The sequence below is a fragment of the Schistocerca piceifrons genome, chromosome 5, assembly GCF_021461385.2.
Source record: "Schistocerca piceifrons isolate TAMUIC-IGC-003096 chromosome 5, iqSchPice1.1, whole genome shotgun sequence".
NCBI classification, from domain to species: Eukaryota; Metazoa; Arthropoda; class Insecta; order Orthoptera; family Acrididae; genus Schistocerca; species Schistocerca piceifrons.
Window position 1 is genome coordinate 541,406,335 of NC_060142.1, and position 25,670 is coordinate 541,432,004.

Genomic DNA, 25,670 nt, shown 5'->3' on the forward strand with positions numbered 1-25,670 from the left:
GTCTCGTAGAGTGCATTCGTCCGAGACGTACTGGCCCCAACCCAGATCTTATGGCCTGGGGCGCGTTAAGCTACAACTCTGTGTCACTTTTGGTATTTCTGGAGGGGACGTTAACCATCGCTGTATTCATTTGGTGTACTACATATGTACTGTTGCAACGATACATACTGAGTGAATTTGAAGCCTCTATAAGGGTGCGCTAATTTATTTTCGGCAATTAACTAAGTTCGATTATAATTATTACAGAAGTGACAGAGAATGGTCCCTACTGTGGCCGAAATTTTCTAAGCATGTCGTAGCCTGCAGCTTGGCGAAATTTTCTAACTTCAGCACAAACTAGAGTCGCACGTAACTGCCGAAACAAGCTTCTCCCTGCACTGCCGGTACAAGGGTGTCACCCGCTGCACTGACGATAAAAGTGTGACATGCTTCTACGCTCGAACCTTACATAGTGTCCGTCTCACCTCCACGCCAGTAAAAAGGCGATTTCGAGCTCAAAACTCATAAATCGAAATAATTCTTAATATCTTGCAAATACAGAAAGACTGAAACTATCGGCGTGTTTTTGATTAAAGGGGACGTGGAGGAGGAGCGGGCCTCTCTGCCAACCCAGACAGCACACGGCCGTCTTGATACTATTAGTTAGGCCTTTAGGCATCCATTACGAACATCAGTCAAAACCCCTGGTTACCATGGTGCGCACATAATGTAAGTAAGTCTCCCACTTGTAATGGAACCAGAATAAATGACATAGATTTGTCTTCATCGGCGTATGCATGATTTGTCCGACGGGTGATGATCGTTTTAGATACGTGTATCGGCCGCCAGTTACCATTGCACGTTTCAACCATTCAGACCTACTGGTTCTACTGGTAGATAGGTAGGTAGGTAGGTCAATCATGTTTTGAGTCAATATTATGTACGGAAATTGAACTCCTCATTACTGTCGAGAGTAATGAGAGTACAGCAGTCAACATTTCGGCGATGGATTCGTCTTTTAAGAAGATAAAGGCACTGTCACGCCATGTTCACCTCGTGAGTAGCTTCCTCCAAGAGGTAGGAATGAAACGGATGGAATAACCTGTGGTACCTACCGACACGAACTCTAATGATAATGCTTGGGACCAGTTGAGTCGCAGGATTGGTCGCCGCACATTTGATGACCTCGAGAGGGACACTAACTGTGAGTCGGACAGGCTTGAGCAGCAAAGTGTCCACCATCGTGTGGAGGGTCTAATCATGTTTCAGTGCATGTGATTGGGCAACACGGTAACAAATGTTATCCACATATTTTCGAAGATTTGCCCTTTTTGACACAGTGAAGTTATTTTTGTTTTTCTTTTCATTTCATGATAAAGTATTTTTTTAGTTTCATAAGACTTATTTTTACATTTCCTGCTAATCTTGAATCTAAGCCCACAAACGATCCCAGATATGCGTGTGACGAAAACTTTTTTGAGCAGTGTGCATACAAGTGAAACACGAAAACCTTTTTTTTTTTCACGGCAGTATCACCAGGAAATATGGTGGTAGAGAAGTAAAAAAATTGACGACTACTTTTTGCAGTGGCTGCACAAAGGGTAATCATGAAGTTATAATCATCACTTCGAAAAAATCAAGCTGCGAAGAGAAAACTTGGTGAGAGTATTGGTAGTTTCCTATTAGTTCACCCTTGATTGCGGCGGATTTTTCCAACGATTTTTGACTTATGGAGACCTAGGTTGCTGAAGTCTGCATCTGGCTGTCCAGGAAACATTCAGGCTCGAAAATGATCACGTCATCATTTTGGAAATGCCTACCATGGAGTGGTTTCTTCATCTGAGGAAGACACTGGGTACCTTGTTAGGATAATACAGTAGGGAGGCAAAATTTGGTAGAGTAAAGAAGCCTTTGCATAATGAGGTGGAGCGAAAACCCCCTTGGACTGTTTCCGTGCCGCCTCGTCTACAAAAGAGACTGCCTGCACTGTACTTGTCCTACTCTGCTATAGGACAGCTTACCAGAGAGGACTGATGAAGTTGAGAGGACTGATGAAGTTGAGAGAAGGGCTGCCCGTTTTGTATTATAACGAATTAGGAGAGAGAGTGTCACGGATATGATAACGCGAGTTGGGGTAGCAAGTACTGAGGCATCGGCGTTTTTCTTTGTGGGAGATCTTTTCACAAAATTTGAATCCTCCGAATGTGAAAATAGTTAGTTAGTTAGCTACGTGTTCCGTAGAATACTTGAACGATTCTTCTATCGAAATAATGTGGAACGAATCAATTTACAGGACATGTATACATGATTACTGGTAACATTGATGAACAAATAGTTTCTTAGTGCTAATAATGCAACTACACTTAAAAATACCTTTTTTAAAGATTATCAGTTTCTGAATAAAAATTCGTCCATGTAATAGAAGATGTTGTCCAGGAGAAATGCTTTTATGTTGGATTTAAAACTTGTCTTGCTACCTGTCAGGCATTTAATGGTATTGGGGAAATGATCGAAGATTTTTATTCCTGCATTCTAACCCCACTCTGAGCTACTGACAGCTTTAACAATGAATAATAAAGATAATTTTTCCCTCTAAAGTTGTAGGTATGGATGTCACTATTCTTCAGAAACTGTGATAGATGATTTATGATAAATTTCACTAGCGAATTTGTATACTGGGGAATATATATTCTATGAGGGTGCAGTTAAAATGCGTAACTCTGTGGAAAGGTCCCAACATGACAACGGCGGGTGGCAGGTGAATATCACATATTATTTTTACTGTTGGCTTTTGTGCAATCAATACTTTCTTTCTAAATGGTGTGTTGCCTCAGAAAATTATTCCATAAGGCGCTACTGTGCAAAATATGTGGCGGGCCGCGGTGGTCTAGCGGTTCTAGGCGCTCAGTCCGGAGCCGCGCGACTGCTACGGTCGCAGGCTCGAATCCTGCCTCGGGCATGGATGTGTGTGATGTCCTTAGGTTAGTTAGGTTTAAGTATTTCTAAGTTCTAGGGGACTGATGACCATAGATGTTAAGTCCCATAGTGCTCAGAACCATTTGAACCATTTTTTGCAAAATATGTCAACAGGTTGATTCGCATGTTTCTAAGACTAGCAATTATACGAAGTGTAAAAGTAGCTGAACTCAATTGTTTGAGAAGCGCAATAACATACTTCTTCCAGTTCAAGTTTTCATCACCATGTACATCCAAACATGTGGAGCATTTTACCCTGTTTACTGATTCCTGTTCATGTGCTATATGAATTGTTGGTATGTCTACATCTGTCGTATGGAACTGAATATAGTAAGTTTTCTCAAAGTTAAGGAGAATCCATTTTCAAAGAACCACTTAATAATTCTTTGAAAAACATTATTAACCATCTCTTCTGTTGCTTTCTCTCTAATGGGATTTATTATAACACTAGTATCATCTGTAAAAGACACCAGTTATGCTTGATGGATGCTTTGTGGAACATCAGTCTCGTATACACAGACGGAAAAAAAATCCCGGCACTAAGAAGGAGTTGCGCGACGTTAACGAAAGTTCGAAAGTAGGTAGGCGTGTTTCCAGAAGATGTTTATTAAAATTTCACGCCAGACGCATGAGTGGCGCTACCATCAGGTTTGCTTTAAACACACGCTGTAACGGTCGTGAGCGTCAGTTACCTTTGAGATTGGGCGTGGTGTGGTGATGTTAGTCAAGAATGCCTTTAAGGCGACAAAGACGCCATTATCAGCACGTCAGTGAGTTTGAACGAAGCCATGTTATAATATAGCCTCCAAACATGATAGCTGGCAGCGGTAGTCACGATAATGTATGATCGCAAGAAGACCGGGCTCCGAACGGCCACGTGGCACTACCGCTAGGGAGTACCATCGTGTTCGGTGTGTGGCTCTCTCCCATCGTACTGCATCTGCAGCACCGGTTTAAGCAGCACTTGGGATCACAGTGACACAGCGAACTGTCACAAATCGATTACTTCAAGGACAACTCAGAACCACACTCCCTGTAGCATACATTCCACTGACTCCAAACCACCGCCGTTTGCCACTTCAGTCGTGTCAAGCGAGATCTCATTGAATAACAGGCTGGAGGTCTGTTGTGTTTTCTGATGAAAGCTAGTTCTGCGTCGGTGCCAGTGATGGGCATATGTTGGTTACGAGAAGACCGTTTGAGGGCTTGCAACTTACGTGTCTGCATGCTAGACACTCTGAACCTACACGTGAAGTTATGGTCTTGGGTGCGATTTCGTAAGACAGCAGGAGCATTCTTGTGGTTAACCCACGCACCCTAGTTGGAAATTTGTACGTCAATCTGGTTGTTCGGCCTCTTCTGTTGTCATTCATGAACAGCATTCCAGGAGGTGTTTTCCAACAGGATAACGCTCACCCATATACCGCTGTTGTAACTCAACAGGCTCTACAGAGTGTCGGCATGTGCCCTTGACCTGCTCGATCACCAGATTTTTCTCCATTCGAGTACATATGGAACGTCATCAAACGGCAAGTCCAGCATCATCCACAGACGGCAGTAACCGTCCCTGTATTGACCGACCAAGTGCAACAGGCATGGAACTGCATGCCATAGATTGACTTCCGGCACCTATACAACACGGTGCATGCACGTTTGCATGCTTGCATTCAACATTCTGGCTTTTACACGGGTTATTAATGTATCAGCGTTTCACATTTGCAATGGCTTATCTCGCGCTTACATTAACTTGTGATCTTGGAATGTTAATCACTCACATATATTACCTAGACTACTGTATTCCCGAAGTTTAATTACTCTACATTAAATATACTTTGGTGTTGCAATTTTTTTTCTGTCAGTGTATAAGGAATAGGAGTGGATACAGAATTCATTCTTGTGGGACTCCCTTCGTCATTTCTCCACAGTCACTAAACTTTTCTCTCCTTCCAACATTGAGTTATTCAGCATAAATTTTTACATTATGTTTGTTAAGTATGATTCAGGACAGTTGTGTGTCAAGCCACCAGCTCCATAAAACTTAAGCTGTAGGGGCTTGAGTTTTCCATCATTTAGTAAAAATGGTGCCTGTTACCTCTATCGCATGTGGTTCGAGATATTACGGGCGAAAACGTGACGTGGCAACTTCAAATTGCATTAGTTGCACGGCATCGTTGGGACAGACGCACAATGCTCTGGTTTTAACTTCGTTACGAAGCTGGGACGGCGAAAAATATTCCCTGTGATTTCGTTACAACGGCGTTTGCTCCAGTCTAGACGACTTTTTTCGCCCCCTCCCCCTCCTGATGAAATGCCCTAGGCTGGGCTCTTCCTGCCACCCCCCCCCCCCCTCCCTCGAAATCTGCCCCCTCAGCGGCCGTCCCACGTGCCCGGCCGACCTTGGCTGTATCAGGCTCGGCGCGCTAATTGAAAGCAATTAGCGGCGCCAGGCGCGTTAATCATATCCGAGGGGCGGCCGACGCCTACGGCCGCGCCGGGACAGCCCGGGACGCGTCGCGTCGTGTCGGCCGCTTCCGATCCGTAGCGCCTGGCCCGCGCTTTCAGGCACCGAGGACGCGGCCGCGTTAAGCCATCTTCTTTTGAAGCAAGACGGATGAGTGTGAAAGTGTCCACACTTCGTAACAAGTTGAAACTGTTTCGTATTAGTACTCTAATACAACTGTTTACTTTCTGGTTGGGTTATCCGAATACATCTCATGCGACGAACTAAAATAGTCCACCTTAACAATCATATCCGGTATGTGTTGACACATCGAGCCTTACTGACCCGCATATCCTCTGATGCACAACTTGACGTCACACACCCCGTCAGTCCAAAACGTTTCGAGTCTGAATTAATACAGACCAGAGAAACGTTAAGGTGGCGGTTTTAAACAGACCAGAGAAACGTTAAGGTGGCGGTTTTAATGCTTCAGATGTTCCACATAGCCTTCCGCCCCCCCCCCCCCTCCCCACTTGAGCACAAAACAAAACATGTTATACATTCATGTGGACCTGTCAAAAAAGTACTTCTTTGGCATGTTATTAAAACCGCGCGTCACATTGGCTTGAATGTCGGTTGATCCTCCACGTTGATATCTGCACTTTGTCGTTTAGTGGTAGGTTCGTGTTGGTAATACCAAGTCTCGTCATCCGTGATGATTTTTTTCCAGCGCTTTGCATTTCAATCAAGTCGCAGCAAACGGCCATACGTTGTCGTGTTTGTTTGGGAGTCGAGGTGTGCAAGAGAAACATTGCACACAATGTTCACTTCTCCAAAACTTTCTTTAGAATGTCGTGAAACACTTGATTTAGAAACTTTGTCCATTGCGATTTGTGACACACAACGGGCACACATCGGCTACTTAACACTGCCTCCTCACAGCTCACAGATTGAATGTACTCGTACATCTGTTGTTTACCGTTGTTACTTGAAGCCGCCACCGTATTTACCACACTGACGTCGCTTGCACGCCAGGAATAAAAAGAATCTCGGAACTTTTCGAACGGACGGTGTTTCAGCGAATTTGTGCATGTGGCTCGACCGACTCTCGGAACCAAATACACCGCTATACTGCACGACTGCTACAGTTGTCGATAATTATTCTGTGAGAAGTTAATGAAACTTCCACTGACCATTTTTCTGTTGAGCAATTTCAGTTGCTTTTCTATCCTGCGGTCGACATCTGACACTTTGGCTTTCGTGCGATGACTTAGAGGAACCACCGTACGATCTTCCTCCGTGTAACAGTTCTGGAACAAAAGCGTCAGTATTTCGGCCTTCTCTTTGTCCTCTTCCATTTTGATGCGATTGTCGCCGCATAATATTTAGAAAAGTGGCTTCCATCCGTTGACATACGATCAAAACTTTTTAGGATTTCCTGTCCATTCGGTTAGGTTTTCCTTTGAAGCTGTGGTCGTGCTTCACTTGCTGAAGACGTGTTAAAACACTTATTTCTTTTGATATTGTCGTTTCTAGCTGTTGCACACGCCTCTGATATATTTTATCAGCAAAACTCGTGAAATGTCGACAAAAACTTCTTGTCCTGCCCGTAAAATACGTCGTAACAGCTACAAACGTGCTGAAACATGTTGGGGTAAAACATTTTCCTTAGAAAGCTCTAATTTCCTTAGCGAGCACGAAAGGGAGAGCTACAACGTCCAGAATATGATTAACCAAGAAGGAGACATGTGATTAAAATGGAATTTATTCCACAAGTTAGGTACATGACGAAACGCAAATAATTAAAATTATAGAAGTATATATGCACTTGACCACGAGAATTAAGTACGGCGTGAAACCGTTGCGTGCTGCAAACAGAGTTTCTAGATGTCGTGGTACGAAATCAAAGAGAGCCCGAATACACTATTGAGGAACACACTGCTTCGCGGTTTGTAGGCGTGTCCGCAAATCATGCCGACCGACCATGCCCCAGACATGTTGGACGTGCGATATGTCAGACGAACGTGCAGGCGAGGGAAGCAATGGTACCCGTCGTTCTTCGGAGAAGGCTTGTACGTTTCTCGCCTACGTGTGCCCGAACATTGTGCTGATGAAATATGACATTTACAGGTACCTGAAGGAGGAGCAACACACTGGAGTCTAAAACCTCCCTGATGTAGCGGTTGCTGTTCAGACTGATCTTAATACATAGGTAAGGCGATATTGCGTGTTACAGCCAATGGCACCTCAAACCTTCAAACTTGGTGTTTGTCCACTATGTTGCTCAACAGTGGAATCTACCCAACTCAGTTCATCACGGCACCCGTCCAACACGCACAAGGTCATCACTGTAGGACAAGTTGAAGCTGGACTGATCCGAAAACTCTATATTTCGCGACTAATCACGCTAGTGGCTGTGTTCACGTGCCCATTGCAGTCTGAGGCGTTGGTGGTTTCTGGTCAGTGGAAAGTGGCAAACTTGCCACCAGTCCTCCATCAGCAGAGGGCAGATATGTTCACCCCGTCGCAGTGCTCCAACGACGAGTCAACGCTGTGGAAGAAGCTTATCTGTGGGGTACGGCCATGCAGACAAAATGGCGTTCCTTCCGCTCTGTGGTCCAATGGCCAGTCGTTGCAGTGAACGATCCTGTCTACTGGTTCCACATACGCGTCACTGTCGTAGCAGCGTCCCTGTACGAGCAGCAATGTCGCGGTACGAGAAATCGTTTCCTGGAGACTTGTCATTCGGAGACCGTTCGAGCGAACTCACACGCTGATTTACGCCTTTTGACATCGGCACTTGCTGGCACGTTTCCACTTCGCATGACGGCTGTACCCCAACTGAGCGTGGCATAGGCTATGGCTGACCCGTCCAGTTACACAAAAGAGGGCGCTGCTCGACCTACGTGCACACTATCCCTCTGCGATCTTTATCACTTATTATGGTTTCACTGCTTACGCATCCTCGGATTTTGGAGTGATCCCACCATTCGTTCTGACTGTTTGAATTTTCACAAACAGTACTGTATTACCATAATGGGTTTGATCATCCATGCAATTCAGGTAAAGAAATTATTACTATGAGATAAAAACTCATCAGAATTCCTGTGTTGGACAAATACTCTATCTGTTTTCTACCTCGCTTGCTTCACTGGGAGACCGTCACCAACAACGTTTGCTGTGTCGGCCTTTCCCGTGGATCACGCAGACGGCACAGTTCTCACGATGATCGACCGGTGATCGATAACGTCGGGAACGTCTGTAGGAGCGCACGGGCTGTTAATTTTAATGCTCCGAGTCCAGAGGCCAGTCGTCGCGCTTAGGTGGGCGCCGTGATGCTATTTGGGGACAAACTCCGTGACTGAGGAGGAACTTTTTATACTCTCGGACAGATTGAGCGCGCACGAATGACAGCCGGCGTCCGGCTTACTTCCATTCATGACGTGGAAGTGTGGGAAGCCGTGGTCCTCACCACTACTTCAATGCCGTTTCAGACGTTGTTCGGTTTATAAACACAAACATTTGCGCGCCGAGAAGGAGCAACACGAATGAAGTATATGCTGTGTAGAAAAGGAATTAAGGTTTCTCACTTCTTTGTAGAAGATGATACTTCTCCTGTGTGTTGGTAAGGTTACCTTTAGCTTTCTGACGGACCGTTTTATGCCATATTTCCCCTTCCGACCTCCCGCTCCTCTCTCTCCCTTCCACATATGTTGAAAGTTCTGTTTTCACTTTCACACGAACATTGTTGTACTCAAAGACGACATTAGATTCTAGCCGAAAAAATATTCGCTAATTGTGCACACGAAATGAATGTACGGTAAAAACTGCTGTGTCGATTGTGATTTCGAGTCGTGGAATCTCCAGCCAGTGTTTCATCGATGCCACAATAACGACTGAAAGGTACAAGACGTCCAGGGAAATCAGTTTTTTCCGCAGCTCGCGAGAAGAGGCCTACCTCGACGAGCACAGCGGCTCATGCTGTGTGGCGCACGCCAGTGTCGTGCTTGATGTCCTCGACGACGTTCTTCTTGTTACGTCGAGCAAATTTCCAGAACGCTCGAACGCGGCTAAATTTGGTCGCCTTCACAACGGCCTCGACTTTATCCCCACATGACTGTTCCTTTGAAGAGAAGAAATGCAATACCAATAATATTAACACACAGAGCGCAGCTGCCCTCAACCCGAGGAGTGTTCTAGAGTTCAACCAAATCCAAGCGAATGTTTTTCCTTGCCTAACGTGTACGAGCTAAGTAAATACTACTTACAAAATATAGGATGCGAAGCATCACAGAGAAACTCATCCAATTCCAGTGTCAGAATTCATGTGCGAAGAAAACATAGTGGCGAGATATGATAGTAACACACCGTGTAGTCGACGTTTCACCATACACAGTAAAGTTCTAAGGTCACCTTTATCCCATACAAAACTGCGATTTGTGCCGAAATGACTACATGCTTCTTCCAGATAATTTTTTTTTGGTAATCGGTGTGTAGTGCAGACAACTCCGTCACTATTGATGGGTAAAACCTACCTTAAATCATCTGCATTCATCTGGAGATCGAAATACATCTGGGAAAAGATGGTGTAAACGAGAGAACTGTCACTGTGGATCAAAACGTCCGCGCTATACAACACCTGTTCGTAGGATCACCAAAAGCCTACGTAATACTGCGTGTAATTCGCCTATTGTTAAGAGCAGGGTCTGACTGCTGGAACCTACAACAACACAGAGGCATCCCTGTTACAACGGCTGAATACGGACAGTCCGTTGTATGGCGATTAGTTATCTTCAGTTGCTACATTATTAAGAAAATGCTCGCCGATTGGATTAGTGACAAATGACGAACGCATTACGAGCCACCAGTAAACATGTTGTGTGCTGGACTCTGCTTATTATGCAGTGTTGGTGAATTAGGGTTATTCTTTGATTCAGTATTCTGTAGTGGACGACACTAAACGCTGAGTATTATACTTACCTTGTACATCACCTCCACATTTCTACAAAATGCATAACACAGTGCTGTCTGTGACAATGTTATCCGTTCTGCTACCAGTTTCGATTTTAAACCATCGTCAACGGCAGAAAAATTATCGCAGATGTGTCCCATCGTACATGCTTTGACATATGTTACCACTGAAAACCATAATTGCCAATAAAAGTGAAAAATTGTGACTAGATTGAAAAATGATGGCACATATCAATCTAGTCACAATTTTTAATTTTTATTGGCAATTATGGTTTTCAGTGGTAACGTATGTCGAAGTATGTATGACATGTGATACATCTGCTAGAACTTTTCTGCCGTTGATGATGGTTTGAAACCGAAACCGGTAACAAAATAAATAGCATTATCACAGACAGCACATTGTTATGCATTTTGTAAAATTCGTACATGCTGTTGACCATCGCCTAAGCAAGATGTTGACTCTACGTTCCTGTTAGCTGGAAGAGAACATCTCGTAGCGTTCTCTCTCTCTCTCTCTCTCTCTCTCTCTCTCTCTCTATCTCTCTCTCTCTCTCTCACACACACACACACACACACACATACACACACACACACACACACACACACACACACACATCCAAAATTCCACAAAATCCTCCAAACGCTGTACAACACTTTCCACTTCCACGAGTTCTCATATATAAATACATTGATGACCGACTCGGGCCGGCGGATGTGGCCGTGCGGTTCTAGGCGCTTCAGTCTGGAACCGTGGGACTGCTACAGTCGCAGGTTCGAATCCTGCCTCGGTCATGGATGTGTGTGATGTCCTTAGGTAAGTTAGGTTTAAGTATTTCTAAGTTCTAGGGGACTGATGACCTCAGATGTTAAGTCCCACAGTGCTCAGAGCCATTTGAGCCATTTGACCGACGCGGCAGTGATTGTTGTTTGCCGAAGCACTTGGCGTGCTCATGGAAAAGGTGCTGCAGCCGTTTTTTCTTGAAACTTACACAAACAGCGAACTACAAATATAGCACATCTACTTCCACAACAACGCATTGTGGTGTTCTGTAACGACCCAAGGGACTGAAGAATTGAGTCGTGATAAGTAGGTGGTCGTTCTGACATCACGGTCAGATCAGGCTATCGCCAAAGGTCTTTACGGGTGCTTTTTGGATAAGCTTGACTTACCGCCAGGTGCGCGGACTACCAATGCCAAGGCAGGAAGTCAGGCACATATTTCGTGTCAATTATCTACGAACGAAGGGCTGGTTAATCTATACAAGTGATAATCAATTAACGCACGACTGCTTGCGGCCCCTACGGAGTTTACGTATTCTGTGATTAAGAGCTCAGCGACATAGTCTTAACTGTGGTGTATTGAAAAGGCAACTTTGAGTGTCTCTGTGATAATTTATGTCAGTGGTAGTCATCAAGTTTTTCGTTGCCTCATTTTATCTGCGAACGTTTTCTTCTTTTGGTTCTTCAATATAGTCATTGTTAGTCGTATCCTCTTCCTCAACTTCCCAGTTTTCAAATACTGTCTTCTTCGCTGTAGTCTCTCCCCACAAGTTTATGCTCTGTTATACACTCCTGGAAATTGAAATAAGAACACCGTGAATTCATTGTCCCAGGAAGGGGAAACTTTATTGACACATTCCTGGGGTCAGATACATCACATGATCACACTGACAGAACCACAGGCACATAGACACAGGCAACAGAGCACGCACAATGTCGGCACTAGTACAGTGTATATCCACCTTTCGCAGCAATGCAGGCTGCTATTCTCCCATGGAGACGATCGTAGAGATGCTGGATGTAGTCCTGTGGAACGGCTTGCCATGCCATTTCCACCTGGCGCCTCAGTTGGACCAGCGTTCGTGCTGGACGTGCAGACCGCGTGAGACGACGCTTCATCCAGTCCCAAACATGCTCAATGGGGGACAGATCCGGAGATCTTGCTGGCCAGGGTAGTTGACTTACACCTTCTAGAGCACGTTGGGTGGCACGGGATACATGCGGACGTGCATTGTCCTGTTGGAACAGCAAGTTCCCTTGCCGGTCTAGGAATGGTAGAACGATGGGTTCGATGACGGTTTGGATGTACCGTGCACTATTCAGTGTCCCCTCGACGATCACCAGTGGTGTACGGCCAGTGTAGGAGATCGCTCCCCACACCATGATGCCGGGTGTTGGCCCTGTGTGCCTCGGTCGTATGCAGTCCTGATTGTGGCGCTCACCTGCACGGCGCCAAACACGCATACGACCATCATTGGCACCAAGGCAGAAGCGACTCTCATCGCTGAAGACAACACGTCTCCATTCGTCCCTCCATTCACGCCTGTCGCGACACCACTGGAGGCGGGCTGCACGATGTTGGGGCGTGAGCGGAAGACGGCCTAACGGTGTGCGGGACCATAGCCCAGCTTCATGGAGACGGTTGCGAATGGTCCTCGCCGATACCCCAGGAGCAACAGTGTCCCTAATTTGCTGGGAAGTGGCGGTGCGGTCCCCTACGGCACTGCGTAGGATCCTACGGACTTGGCGTGCATCCGTGCGTCGCTGCCGTCCGGTCCCAGGTCGACGGGCACGTGCACCTTCCGCCGACCACTGGCGACAACATCGATGTACTGTGGAGACCTCACGCCCCACGTGTTGAGCAATTCGGCGGTACGTCCACCCGGCCTCCCGCATGCCCACTATACGCCCTCGCTCAAAGTCCGTCAACTGCACATACGGTTCACGTCCACGCTGTCGTGGCATGCTACCAGTGTTAAAGACTGCGATGGAGCTCCGTATGCCACGGCAAACTGGCTGACACTGACGGCGGCGGTGCACAAATGCTGCGCAGCTAGCGCCATTCGACGGCCAACACCGCGGTTCCTGGTGTGTCCGCTGTGCCGTGCGTGTGATCATTGCTTGTACATCCCTCTCGCAGTGTCCGGAGCAAGTATGGTGGGTCTGACACATCGGTGTCAATGTGTTCTTTTTTCCATTTCCAGGAGTGTAATACTGGAAGGAAACAAGCTATGTAGGAATGAGTGACACGTTGTATAGTTCTCATAGTCTCCATAGCATTTAAACTGGCCACCATGTGGGCGGTGGCTTTAGAGTTAGCGCTCAAGCTAATTTCGTAGACTTTCACGGATTTCGATTAGAAGTTGTACAACTGACTTAAAAGTTTTCCTGCGTGTGTTCTCATAGTCTCCATAGCATTTAAACTGGCCACCATGTGGCCGGTGGCTTTAGAGCCAACCGTTTACTAACATGAGTAAAACGTCCCTCTTTGCCATTATAACATTCTTTGTCTGCTAGAGTATTAGCACATTCTCCGTCTTCATCTTCTGTGTCCGCCATTATTGCAAGCTAGTGTGATTGGCTCTTAACGCTATCTTGGGTAATTTCCGTTAACTCAAGTTCCGCGCACAGTTTCGAAGCTGGCAACCCTATAGCTTTAAAAATGAAAGGAAATCGAGTAATCTTTCGTGCTTCATCCTGCATTAAAGGGCTCTTCCGTCGCTGCATAGAAGAAATGTCCCCTACGATATGTTATATATATGAATGAAAAAAAAATTCCTCTTCTTCGCATTCCCATAAATTTTTCCGTTATAATTTACGGTCTTTTTAATAGTAATTTTCATAGTTTAGCTGTCGTGCTGTTTTTAATTTAAAATATAATTCGTTCCAAGTGTAAAGCCTCCATTACGCCTCTTGGGTTTTCCCCACAATTGTTCCACTGTCACGGATAAACTATACTCTGAGAAACTGCGTCACGCCTATCGGCTGTATCATCTTTTCCAAAGTTGACTGTCTTCTTAATATCATATTTGATGACAATAGTCAGTTCTTTTTTGATGATACCATGGCGAACCAAAAACTAGTTAACAAGAGAAATTAATGCTGTAAAAATTCTTACAGTGTATATTTTAATTCTTAAACTGAAATGTAACGCTTCTGTTAATTGCTCTTTCTGATTTATGTGCAAATTATTTCTTAGTTTCCTGTTCGTTTATTTTGAATAGGTTTCTGACACATTTTTTTTATTTATTTTTTTATTTTCAGAGGCGCTACGAGCTGTATATCGTTTACTGCTGAAGTAAGAGGTAAGTACCCGTTAAATGGCCATGCTCCTGTCCGTAAGTATTTTGAAGATTCTTTGTACAGTGGAAACAGAATTTTTTGTTCCAGAGCTCCAGTAACTTTCAAACAGTACGGTTAAGGGGACAAAAGGCACTCATTTGTGATCATGCGTTTACTTGCGCTTTCCCGGTGATGTAGTTACACAGTGTGTGGGCGGAAACGCTGCATCGAAATTAAATCCGGTGTGTACACGGGGATGGCGACAAGTGCTTCATTAACCCTATTACGCAACATGGGACCAGCATCATGCCTGATAATGACATTGTTTCACCGTCGAATGCATTACGTAAATACGCTACGTAACTCGTAGATTTATGGATAAACTGTTTAGCGTGTCCATTCACATGTTACCGTTCATACTCCTGGGAGAGCTGATTACCCGTAGCCACCGGGCTCCTGCGACGCCACACGCACCAGAGCGAGTGCGATTTTTTGTTTCAGTAACTGACTGTAATTATTTTAGAATTCACGGTAGACAGCAGAGTCGAGTAGACCGCGCCACACACGCTGTAGCACGAAACAGGCGTAGGCGATTTGATGGTCTGGACGATTTTTAATGTAAAATTCGTTGTTAACATATTTTGAATTTTCAGTAAGTGCAGATTTATATTTATTTAAAGCATTATCAGAGTTGCTGTTCTTTCAAAAAAAGTATGCAGCTAGATATATGGAATGCAGTCAATAAGTTATTGATAATCTCCGGATAGTTTAGCCAAAAATATTGCTGCTGTTGCGTCACCAATGTCAGAAATTCACGTTAGCGTCTCGTCTGAAACCTGTATGATTTAGCTGATTTGTTTTCGTCGTTACGTGTTGTTAGATGTGTCCTTGCATTATAACCGTGCAAAAGAAGTTCCCACTATTGTTTTAAAAGATTTATTTTATTGTAAGGAGGCCATCAAAAACAGACGAGCACTGGCAAAAATGGAATTCCTGGCCAAGAGAAGTCTACTAGTATCAAACATTGGCCTTACTTTGAGGAAGAAATTTCTGAGAGTGTACGTTTGGAGCACAGCATTTTGTGGTAGTGAAACGTGGACTGTGGGAAAATCGGAACAGAAGAAAATCGAAGCATTTGAGAGTGGTGCTACAGACGAAAGTTCAAAATTAAGTGGAGTGATAAGGTGAGGAATGAGGAGGTTCTGTGCAGAATTGGAGAAGAAAGGAGTATGTGGAAAACTCTGACAAAGAAAAAGCACACGATGATACATCTGTTAAGACATCAGGGAATGACTTGCATGGTACTACAGGGAGCTGTAAAGGGCAAAAACTGTAGAGGAAGACAGAGACTGGAATACATCCAGCAAATAATTGAGGACGCAGGTTGCAAGTGCTACTACGAGATGAAGAGGTTGGCACAGGAGAGGAGTTCGTGGCGGACCGCATCAAACCAGTCAGAAGACGGATGACTCAAAAAGGAGAGAGAAAAGAAAGAAACAAAGAAAAAGAAAGATTAGGTATGGCCGTTCAATACGCTGGGGAACAACACATTCCAGCAAGGAATTAACATGTAAATTAAATTTAACATTCACTAAACAAAATGCTTACTCCGACAGTCACATTCATTGGTTGCCAATGTTATCGATGTTATTCCATTTGCCGGCCGCGGTGGCCTAGCGGTTCTAGGCGCTCAGTCCGGAGCCGCGCGACCGCTACGATCGCAGGTTCGAATCCTGCCTCGGGCATGGATGTGTGTGATGTCCTTAGGTTAGTTAGGTTTAAGTAGTTCTAAGTTCTAGGGGACTGATGACCATAGATGTTAAGTCCCATAGTGCTCAGAGCCATTTGAACCATTTGTTATTCCATTATCTGCTTGTGCGCGGAGATAAAGGAAGAGCAAATATACAAACAAGTGGCACAACTGACATTAATTATGTCTCGTAAAATAAAACCGGGATGACAGAACGAAAGTTTCATTTTTAAGTCAAAGTTCAGTGAAAATGACAATGGAATTTTGTGATATTTATTTCAAACGATTGTGAGTTGTTATACACCTTTCACTCGAAAACCCGCCGTCTTCATCATCGTTGATGTTTTCAGCAGTTAGCATTCAATTTAGTTGACTCATTACATTTATATAGCTGTAACTCAATACGTTATAAAGGAATCACATATTTTTATGAGTACTTAATCTACATCACTTGCTACTGCTACCTGGAATGTGCACTAGTTTTCCGGGGACGGTCAGTACATTTTGGAAAAAAGGGAGAGGTTCAGCTAATCAACATGTTACGAAGCTATGTTTGGTTTATGCTGTATACAGTATAATCGTGTTAACTTAGACCAACTTAGCCAGCTTTTTCTGCTCGCTTTTACTATTATCTAATGAGTGTAAAAAATTTCCAAGAAGTTCGCTCTTTTTGAGCATTCCTGTTTTTAGTACCGAAATTGCATAGATGTGTCGGTTCGAATCTGAGATATTTGTGTAACTGGGACGATTTCATAAAATTTCTCCAACATTTATGTTTTCGCGTTGCCGATGAAGTTGAAGAAAGTTCTTGCAGCATCAGGGTTAGAAATGGATAGTTTGTAGAAATGCGGTATAGCTAACGCCTTAGCAACAGAAATTGTAAAGCTATTTTTCGTTTTTGATCAACATATACATCGCTAAATGAAGGAAACTGTGGTGTGGCGAAATTAATTTGTAAGCGTTGTGATGCCTTCCTGAAGAAAATAATAGTGTACAACAGCCAGTGAATCGTCTATCGACCATTTGCTGAGCGGACATGATTTTGCGCGACATTTTCATTACGCGGTTTTATTGCGCTGCTTTCACCGAAGGAGGTTGCACAGTGATTGCGTAACTACAGCTGTATTCGAGAGGACCCAGATTCAACGCCTCCCTCTCTCCTCACCCCCGCCTAACCATCCACATATAGCTTTTCCACGGTTACCCATAGGCAAATTCAGCTGAAAGTTGATAAGATCCTTTATAAATGACGCAGCCAATTTCCCGTCACGTCCTTACCTTGCTGAACTTGTGTGTAATTACATCTGTGTCGCCAAGAGGTCACACCTGTAGCTTCCTTTGTATTGTGGTCTCTCCGTTTTCCCGGGCCTGATTGATTGATTGCCTGCTTTCGGGTTTACAGCCCAATTGTTGATTCCATTTTATGCGCAATATTTCGACGACCGACCCAATCAGCCCTTCGGTTGCTGCGAGCTGCTTTGTTGTGTGTTCTCCCCACCATTAATTCATTATATCTGTTGTGGCTGCCGGCCGGGGTGGTCGAGCGGTTCTAGGCACTACAGTCTGGAACCGCGCGACCGCTGCGGTCGCAGGTTCGAATCCTGCCTCGGGCATGGATGTGTGTGATGTCCTTAGGTTAGTTAGGTTTAAGTAGTTCTAAGTTCTAGGGGACTGATGACCTCAGAAGTTAAGTCCCATAGTGCTCAGAGCCATTTGAACCATTTGTTGTGGCTGACGAACTGCTGCTGTGATTTAAATTGGTGGTTTATGTAGCATAACACGCGTCCAGTCGCTTTTCAATTTGATCGACTTTCTTTTCTGGACCATGTGCAGCTAGAATACGGTCGTGGTGATTGCTCTGTGGTGTCCCTGGCAAATTCATTTCGACTATGTACATTTTAGCCAGCTTAAACATATACACACAGTATTTAGGTGCAACTAGACTAGTTAATGGTATAGTAAATCGATCAAATTCAAAAGTGACATAAACCGCAACGTGAATTCCTTTTCTTCTGTTTTTGTTTGCTATAAAGTTATACGTTCTTTTTATCTTTTTCCTAGTTTGCTACGCATCTCAAATGTCTTTTAATGAAATAGAGTTCCGTCGGATGTCGCACGTGTCACGCGGAAGAAAGCTGGAACACGGAATAGCCAGTAGATCGCTTAGCGGGCGGTGTTACCGGCGGCGGCGAAGTAGCGGCAACAATTCCTCTGTGGGGGCCGCTCGCCGCGGACGCCGTGATGTAAACGGCCGAAGATATCTTTGTATTTATAGAAGACCCGATATAGCTATCTATTCTCGCGATTTTGTTGGCGTCCGAAGGGGCGCGGAGGGAGGGGGGCTAGCCTAGCTGAGCGCGTGCGTGTGCGCGCAATGTTATTATTATGAGACGCCCCCCTGTCGGTCACGTGACGGTACCGTTTCTGTCTAGCGTTAATTTGGAGGAAGGAGCCAGAGTAGGAGGAGGGGCCCGGGGGAAGTGAGAGGGTGGGTGTGTGTGTGAGTGCGCCGCTGCGCGCCCAGGCGCGGGGCGGTCAGGTCAGAAATACTCAAAAGTCCTGAAATAGTGTGCGACCGGCTACTGAAATAAAACTTGCAGTGCAGTGTACGCGCGGCCGCGCTCCGGGACAGGCGCGTCGATGAGGCGCGGAGGCGGCGGGCGCGTCCGCGGCGTCGCGCCGGAGGCGGCGGGGTCCCTCCTGCCGCCGCAGACGGTACCGCCCGCCCCCCTGGAAACCCTCGACGTGCGAGCGCCGGCGAACGGGTTTGGCGCCGCCAGCCCCCGCGACCCACTTGCCGCCGGAGCGGCGCGATCGCGCAGCGCTGGAGTGGCCGGCGATCGCGGCGTGACCGCAGCCCGGGCCCCCTCTCGGCCTCGCACTTCCCCTCCGTCTTCTTCCATTGCCCCCGGCGACCTTGTGGCGGTCAGCCGCCTTGTCGGATGGATCTCAGCGTGACAAGTCTTACGCTGCCCCCTCCCACTCGCCGCGCTCGGCCAGTTCTCTCTCCCTCCGTAGCGCCGGCATTCTTCCGAGTACATTGTACGCCTGGCCGGGCTCGGTCCGCCTCGATTGCTCTCGCTCGCAGACCACTACTGGCGGGCCGGCAGTCCGCAGTGCGACGGTGGGTGCTGCGCGGAGCGCCTCATTAATCTGTCCAGCGCGCGATTAGCGGACGCGTCGGCTGACAGCTCGGCGAGCAGCGCGCCTCCAGCCGGCCGCGCGCCCACCTGCTGGCTGCCAACTTCTCCCCCCCCCCCCCAACCCCCTCACAGTCTTCCCCCTTCACCATCCTCTCTTCCCACCTGTCCTGCACGTCTCTTCCCTTCGATATCCACATTCCCTCCATCTTTCAGTTTTGCTGTCGCCCCACATAACGAACACACTCTCACAGACATCGACCGTCTTCGAGCTCAGTGAAGTGTTTCCAAGTGAGAAGTTTCACCGTGATATCCTTCTTAGGCACTTCATCATTTCTGAAATACGCGACTTACAGTCAGGAAAACTGTCCGAGTGCCTGTGTTTCGAAATTGCCTCCGAGTGTCGAAAGCAAGTTTCCTCGCTCTGTGCGATGTATGTGAGTTATATAAGTTTACACAGAGAAGTGCGTATTGTGTGAAATGCTGCTGGTGTTCTGTTAGTGAAAATCAGTGAGTGGCAGATGTCGACTTTCGCGGACGCGATGGCGACGGAAGAAAGCTGCGTGAGTTTTGCGTCGAGTTGGTCCCTCCGATGGCCTACACCTGCTGACTCGCCACCTGCTGGCAACGAAACTGTGCGAGCTGTCAGTGACGTGAGTATAACTGACGATCACTCCCAGAGAGTTAGGTGATGGTAGGAGTATCAATTACGGTAGCTTTATTGATCCTCATTGTAGTAATGGGAATATTAATCGCCAATGTTGCTCCAGACGACTGCACAGTACGATGACTGTACGAAGAGAGTAGCTTGTTTATGAATTACTGCCTGATAAAACGGCCTCTACGTGAACTTGATAAGTGCTGTTTACCCGCTTGAAACAGACTGTTTCGATAAACTGTCGCTTGACGCCGCCGTGCCGTCACTGACAAGTTGCGTACAAGTGGTGCGCGGAATTCTGACACATTTCCCATGCCGTTTTGTAAAGGAGCGACAGAGGTTTGAGACACTCCCTCTTATCACCTGCATTGGCAACAGCTTATTTCTCACGGCCATAATTATCGAAAAAAAATATTATTTGCTTTGAGAGTGTTTCATCTCCGTTGCATGCTAACCAACTATTTTATGTATCTAAAGTCATTTCCAGATATATATATGTATATATATATATATATATATATATATATATATATATATATATATATATATATGATAGCCCTACTAGCAACTGACAGTACTTATATTACTGTCAGTGTTACATTAGCTAAAATTCTACGTTTTGTGGTGTACTCTGGGATATATTTTAACTGCACGACAATTAACTTGCGGAGTGCACCCTTCCGTTTCTACTGTTGGTGGAACTGCCAGCAGCACTGTTGAACAGGTTGTCACAGTATGCATTGCTTGTGGCCTTTGACTCGCCTTACGGGGTGTGGACACTATCCTCGTTTTTCTTCATCTCCTTTATTCATCACACTTGTTGTTTAGGCCTACACTAAATCATTTGGCGACAGACTGTAGTGTCGATGAGCATATCCTGTTGGAAAATATCTACAATCCATTAAGAACCAGCTGCATGTGGGTGTGATCTATTCTTAGTGAGTTTGTTCATGGGCCTACAATAAGGTGAAGAGTGTGAGACATTGTCGTCATATGCCGTAATTAGGACAAGGAAAGGAACTAACGTAATTACGTCATGTTAAAAAATTAACGTCACTTTTAATGCAACATCTTTTACTACGTATTATGCTGTAGTCGTAGTTGTTTCAATATTACTCAACTTCCTGACACATTCTTGTTCGGTATCCATCTTCCTCAATTTTTATAATTGTTCATAAAGTAGCAAGAAGAAACGACAAAATTTCATCTTTGGTGGTCCAGTAGTCATTTCCTATATTACTGGTGGCTTCCAAAGGTTTGAAACAGATTTCATGTTCCCAGAAACTTGGCTAGTAGTTGGTCGTTTAATATCACCTGCCTGTACCCCAGAGACAAGGTCACAATGCGGTTCCAGCGATGCGTTCATGCGTGCTCTGTTTCATGGCCGTCAGAACATCTGCTTTGTACTATACGCTGTTCAGGTTTCTTTACCTTGTTTTATGTAGGGTAGTGGTTGAACTGTATCCTTACTTACCGGAGACGAGGTCCATCGTTGCTTCCAGATATCAGCCAAGTTTCCCCTTACTTCTCTTACATTTCTTCGATCTCCTCCAGTTCTGTCTCCTGCAACTAATTTTGGTAAATAATACCATTAATTCGTTGATGTGACTGCATGACTGTCACTATAGCTTAACTTGTGTTGTATGTTGTCCAAATAGTTGGTGTTTTAGTATAATGTTCCTTCGTCTGAGAGAGTTAATCAGAAACGTAACACTACAAAAAAGCGAGTGCCTGAGAAGAAACTGACAGCGAGTTTGCTGAAGCTTTACGTTTTCCAGAAAAAAAAAACCACAGGCAACTCACCATGTGTCAAGAGGCCACGCTATACCGATGGACAACAGACCGCATGGGCCGTGACTGTCGTGATGAAGATGGGGCAGAATCCAAAGCAGCTACCATACCGCATCGACTACTTCATTGCCCGAACTTGTAAACGAAAACGCTGCAGACGGTTGGTTATAGATCCCTTTTCCAATTGAGCGTCCCTGGGAAACGAAGCACTAGAACCTGGGAGCCGTTACATTACTGTGCTATGTCTATAAACAAGATGCAGACTTCATAACAGTTACGATGAGATGAGAGAGTGCAGGTTCATTGGGTAGAGATGACGACGACGACGACGACGACGAAAGACTCATTCTGTGTGAGAGAAAGGCGTCTTGTGTGATATATTTCGGCCCTACTAAGCGTGAAAGTAGCTGCACTGCAGAGGGGCGGGAGGGGGGAAACTGCTACTTCCTCAGTACAACAGAGGAGGAATATATGTGCGCGTATTGAATGGCACATTGCCAGATCTTTTACTCGTACAAGCATGGAATCAGGTGTATTCTGCTTGCAGAGTAGCTTTATTTCTGGTGACGGAGCTCTTCTATCCAACCATCGAGAGCCTTTAGCCATTATAAATGCGTGCAATGTGGCGTTTACAGTTTCAAGGACAAGCATCACATTTTGTACATTCCTGTGGTAGTGCGGGGAAAAGGTCGCATATACTCCACTGATGACACACAATGAACTTTATGCTACACACCTCATGCGTATATAATGTATCCTTGTGGCCCAAGAAGAAGACTGCCGCCCTTTTCGTCGTTCTTTAGCAGTTCCACTGCGTTACATGGCCACAGAGCGCGCACCTTGGCTGCAAACGGGCAGTTGATATCCCTTCTCCTCTCACTGCCCCCTCCCGAATTCCCCCTCCGCTTTCACCTAACATCAGCGGTTTGACCAGCGCATTGCAGATAGCTACCGTAACAAAAGCTAAGGAGTTTTACTCAGAAGCCAATTTTCAGTTCTGTGGGTCTTATTCTGTTTGTGTTTCTAATAGCATTTGCCGTTGCATTCCATGAGGCACAGATGGAAAAAACTGCCTCCTCAAAAAGAGCTGCCCAAGCCGGTAAGCTGCACAGTGAGGAAGGCGTCAGTCGTGAGGAAAGGGCATCACTATCACCAGCCATTTGACATTCACTGCTTGGGTAAAGGCTTCGTCTAGATTTCCCCATGTAGTACGGTCTTTAGCTGTACGTATCCATGTTGCTCTTGCATGTTTTTGAATTTCGCCTACGAACGTTCCATTAGACCATCGTCCTAGTCTTTTCTTGTCACTTGGAATCCACCATGTACCAACCTTTCGGCGGGCTACACGTACCCCCCCCCCCCCTTCCCCATTTATTTTCCCGAATCTCCTCGGTGTACCCAACATGCATCCCTCTGGGGCTGCCGAGCAACATTCTGATTTTTGGTAGTTCTCTCATTAAAAGGTCAAAACTTATGATACTCGTACATGCTGGTTGCAAACTTTCCTTTTCGTACAAATGGGGAGCCTAGTTTTGAAAACCACTTCTTTTCCGATTATTTTTGTCGCTGTTTCTCCAGGCTTCATCTGTACTGAATACAAATACTCGTCGAATATTTCTACGATTTTATTGATAATATGTACAATTTCGTTTGCGGTAAGTTACACATTATTTAGCCGTGTTGCAACAAATTTTCTGGCTCGCTTACAAATTTTATGTGTTTAGTTCTTTCGTTTGTTGTTGACTTGTATGTACGTTAGAGGCGAGAAGTGCGATACCATCAACAAAGCGAAGGTGCTTCAAATATACTCCATTAAAGCGTATTTCTTCTTAGCTTCCCCGGTTCAAGGATCTGAAAACATTGTTCAGCTCTGGCGAGAACGAATATAGTGATATGGAATCTCTCTTTGCCTAACTCCTCTCTCGAATATGAACTTCACACTGTCCTTAAGATATCCAATGGAAAATATAACTCTGACATATCCACGACTTTTCCCAGTCGTCAGTGAAGACTGACATGGACAGAAGTATCCGATAATAGATGCAAAAACGTTGCAGGAAATAGAATGTGGGTCATTTGCGAATATGTGGTTACGAGCTACTAATGAATTCAGTGTGAAATATTATTCTAGTTACTACATATGCATTATAAATGTAAACTTTTCGATTACCTCCTCATTTAATTGGGTTCAATTTTTACCATGGCCCATGGCTGTGGAATGTGTTAGACGAAGGATGATACACTAGTACATTCCGTTGCCGATGTAAGACGAAATTTAACGCTCCAATATGTTCAGAGATGGATAAGTCGAGGAGGGCCTGTAGCTTGCCTGTAACTGATTTGAATCTTCTGGATTTCTCTGTATAGGGTTCCTCAAAAGTGTAGAGCACAGCAATCCCATCGATATGGTTGAGGAAGTGTGCCAGCTAATTGTACAGCCTTGACGAGCTTCACGATGTGATCTCGGGGTGTTTGAAAGAATTCGCAACACACAGCAGAGGCGACTGCAGTATCGCATCCAAATGGGAGGGCACGTGGAGCAGCATCTGTAACAGGTGCGACTGTACAGTAAGTTGGAACACGCAGAAGTAACGTCGTACATTTTGTTAAGGTAGGCCATGAGTAAAATTTTAACCCCATTAGACGGGAACTAAACAGAAAATCTTACCTTTCAGAGACATTTGTACTAATTAAGAAAATATTTCATACTGAAGTCAGTGGCGTGTCGGAGCCACACATTTGTAGTCATTTCGTGCCGTTTGCGGGCCGAAGTTTGCTGAAACGTCTTTGTACCTGTTGTCGTGTCTTTCACCCGTGTTGGTTTTCTCTGTGAACCCTCCTACTACCGGGATTTTTTGTTCCACTGAGTACCTCTACGGTCATAACAACACAAAGTAATTTACACGAGATATACTGGCAGTATTTTAATGAACTAAGATAAGAACATACATTACACCTGTTCAAAGTGAGTCATCATTTTAGTCTCATAAATAATTCAAGAAACAAAAGTGAATTTAGATTGATACCAGAGGTACTCAGTGCCAAAAACCATGAATAAATTTTAATGTGTTGCAAATGTAAAACTGAATAACACATCATTGAATACGTATCATTCAGAGGGAGAAAGTCATATATTTTGAAAATAATAGCTTTGGAAACAAGGGAAATGTGTATTTCCAATATGCTTATGGGATCGTATTGACCTCAGTGATACTAGCATGGGTGCAGCAACACCTGAGGCAAGCAACCCTAGCAATGGCTACAAAAACAACCGGAAATAATATTTTAATTGTTGCAGGTCTTTCGTATAACAGCTGTTCAACGTAACAGTCATCATTCTATTCTCAAGAATGTTACGTTCGAGAGACAAGCGAACAGTTTAAATTGGGGTTATACTGATCCAATAAAATTGAACAAAACTTCACTGGATACAATTGACTCTGAGGGAGAAAGTCGTGTACTGTATTTAGAAAATGTTATTTTGAAAGCAAGGTGGATGTAGTGTGTATTTCCGATCTGCCTATGAGTTCACATTGACCCCAGTGGAACCAGGAGGGTTATTATGATACACTGTGTATTACAACGGGATAATTTATGTGCCTATACAACTTTGCGAAAAACTTCCATTCATTTCACGTTGTTTTACATCATTGGTTCAAATGGCTCTGAGCACTATGGGACTTAACATCTATGGTTATCAGTCCCCTAGAACTTAGAACTACTGAAACCTAACTAACCTAAGGACATCACCCAACACCCAGTCATCACGAGGCAGTTTTACATCATTGGGACTGACATGGACCAATTGTCGACCCTCGACAACGGGATGGCTTTTGAGTTGAGTGCAAATTCTGTAAAGTTCTCGTTTCTAGTCTCGCAGACTTCGCTGAAACTATGACCATA

At 45.0% G+C, this 25,670-nt stretch overlaps 1 protein-coding gene across 4 annotated transcripts in view; it reads left to right on the forward strand.

The window, feature by feature from the left end:
- LOC124797867 (myocyte-specific enhancer factor 2) overlaps positions 1 to 25,670 on the forward strand; it is an 896,186-nt gene that overhangs the window by 518,416 nt on the left and 352,100 nt on the right. For 3 of the 4 annotated variants that reach the window (XM_047260953.1, XM_047260948.1, XM_047260947.1), the window contains one exon: positions 14,411 to 14,451. The gene's annotated coding sequence lies outside the window, so the exon portion shown is untranslated. Of the gene's footprint in view, positions 1 to 14,410; positions 14,452 to 19,426; positions 19,972 to 25,670 lie in introns of those variants that run through there. The other variant, XM_047260949.1, reaches the window with a different exon arrangement.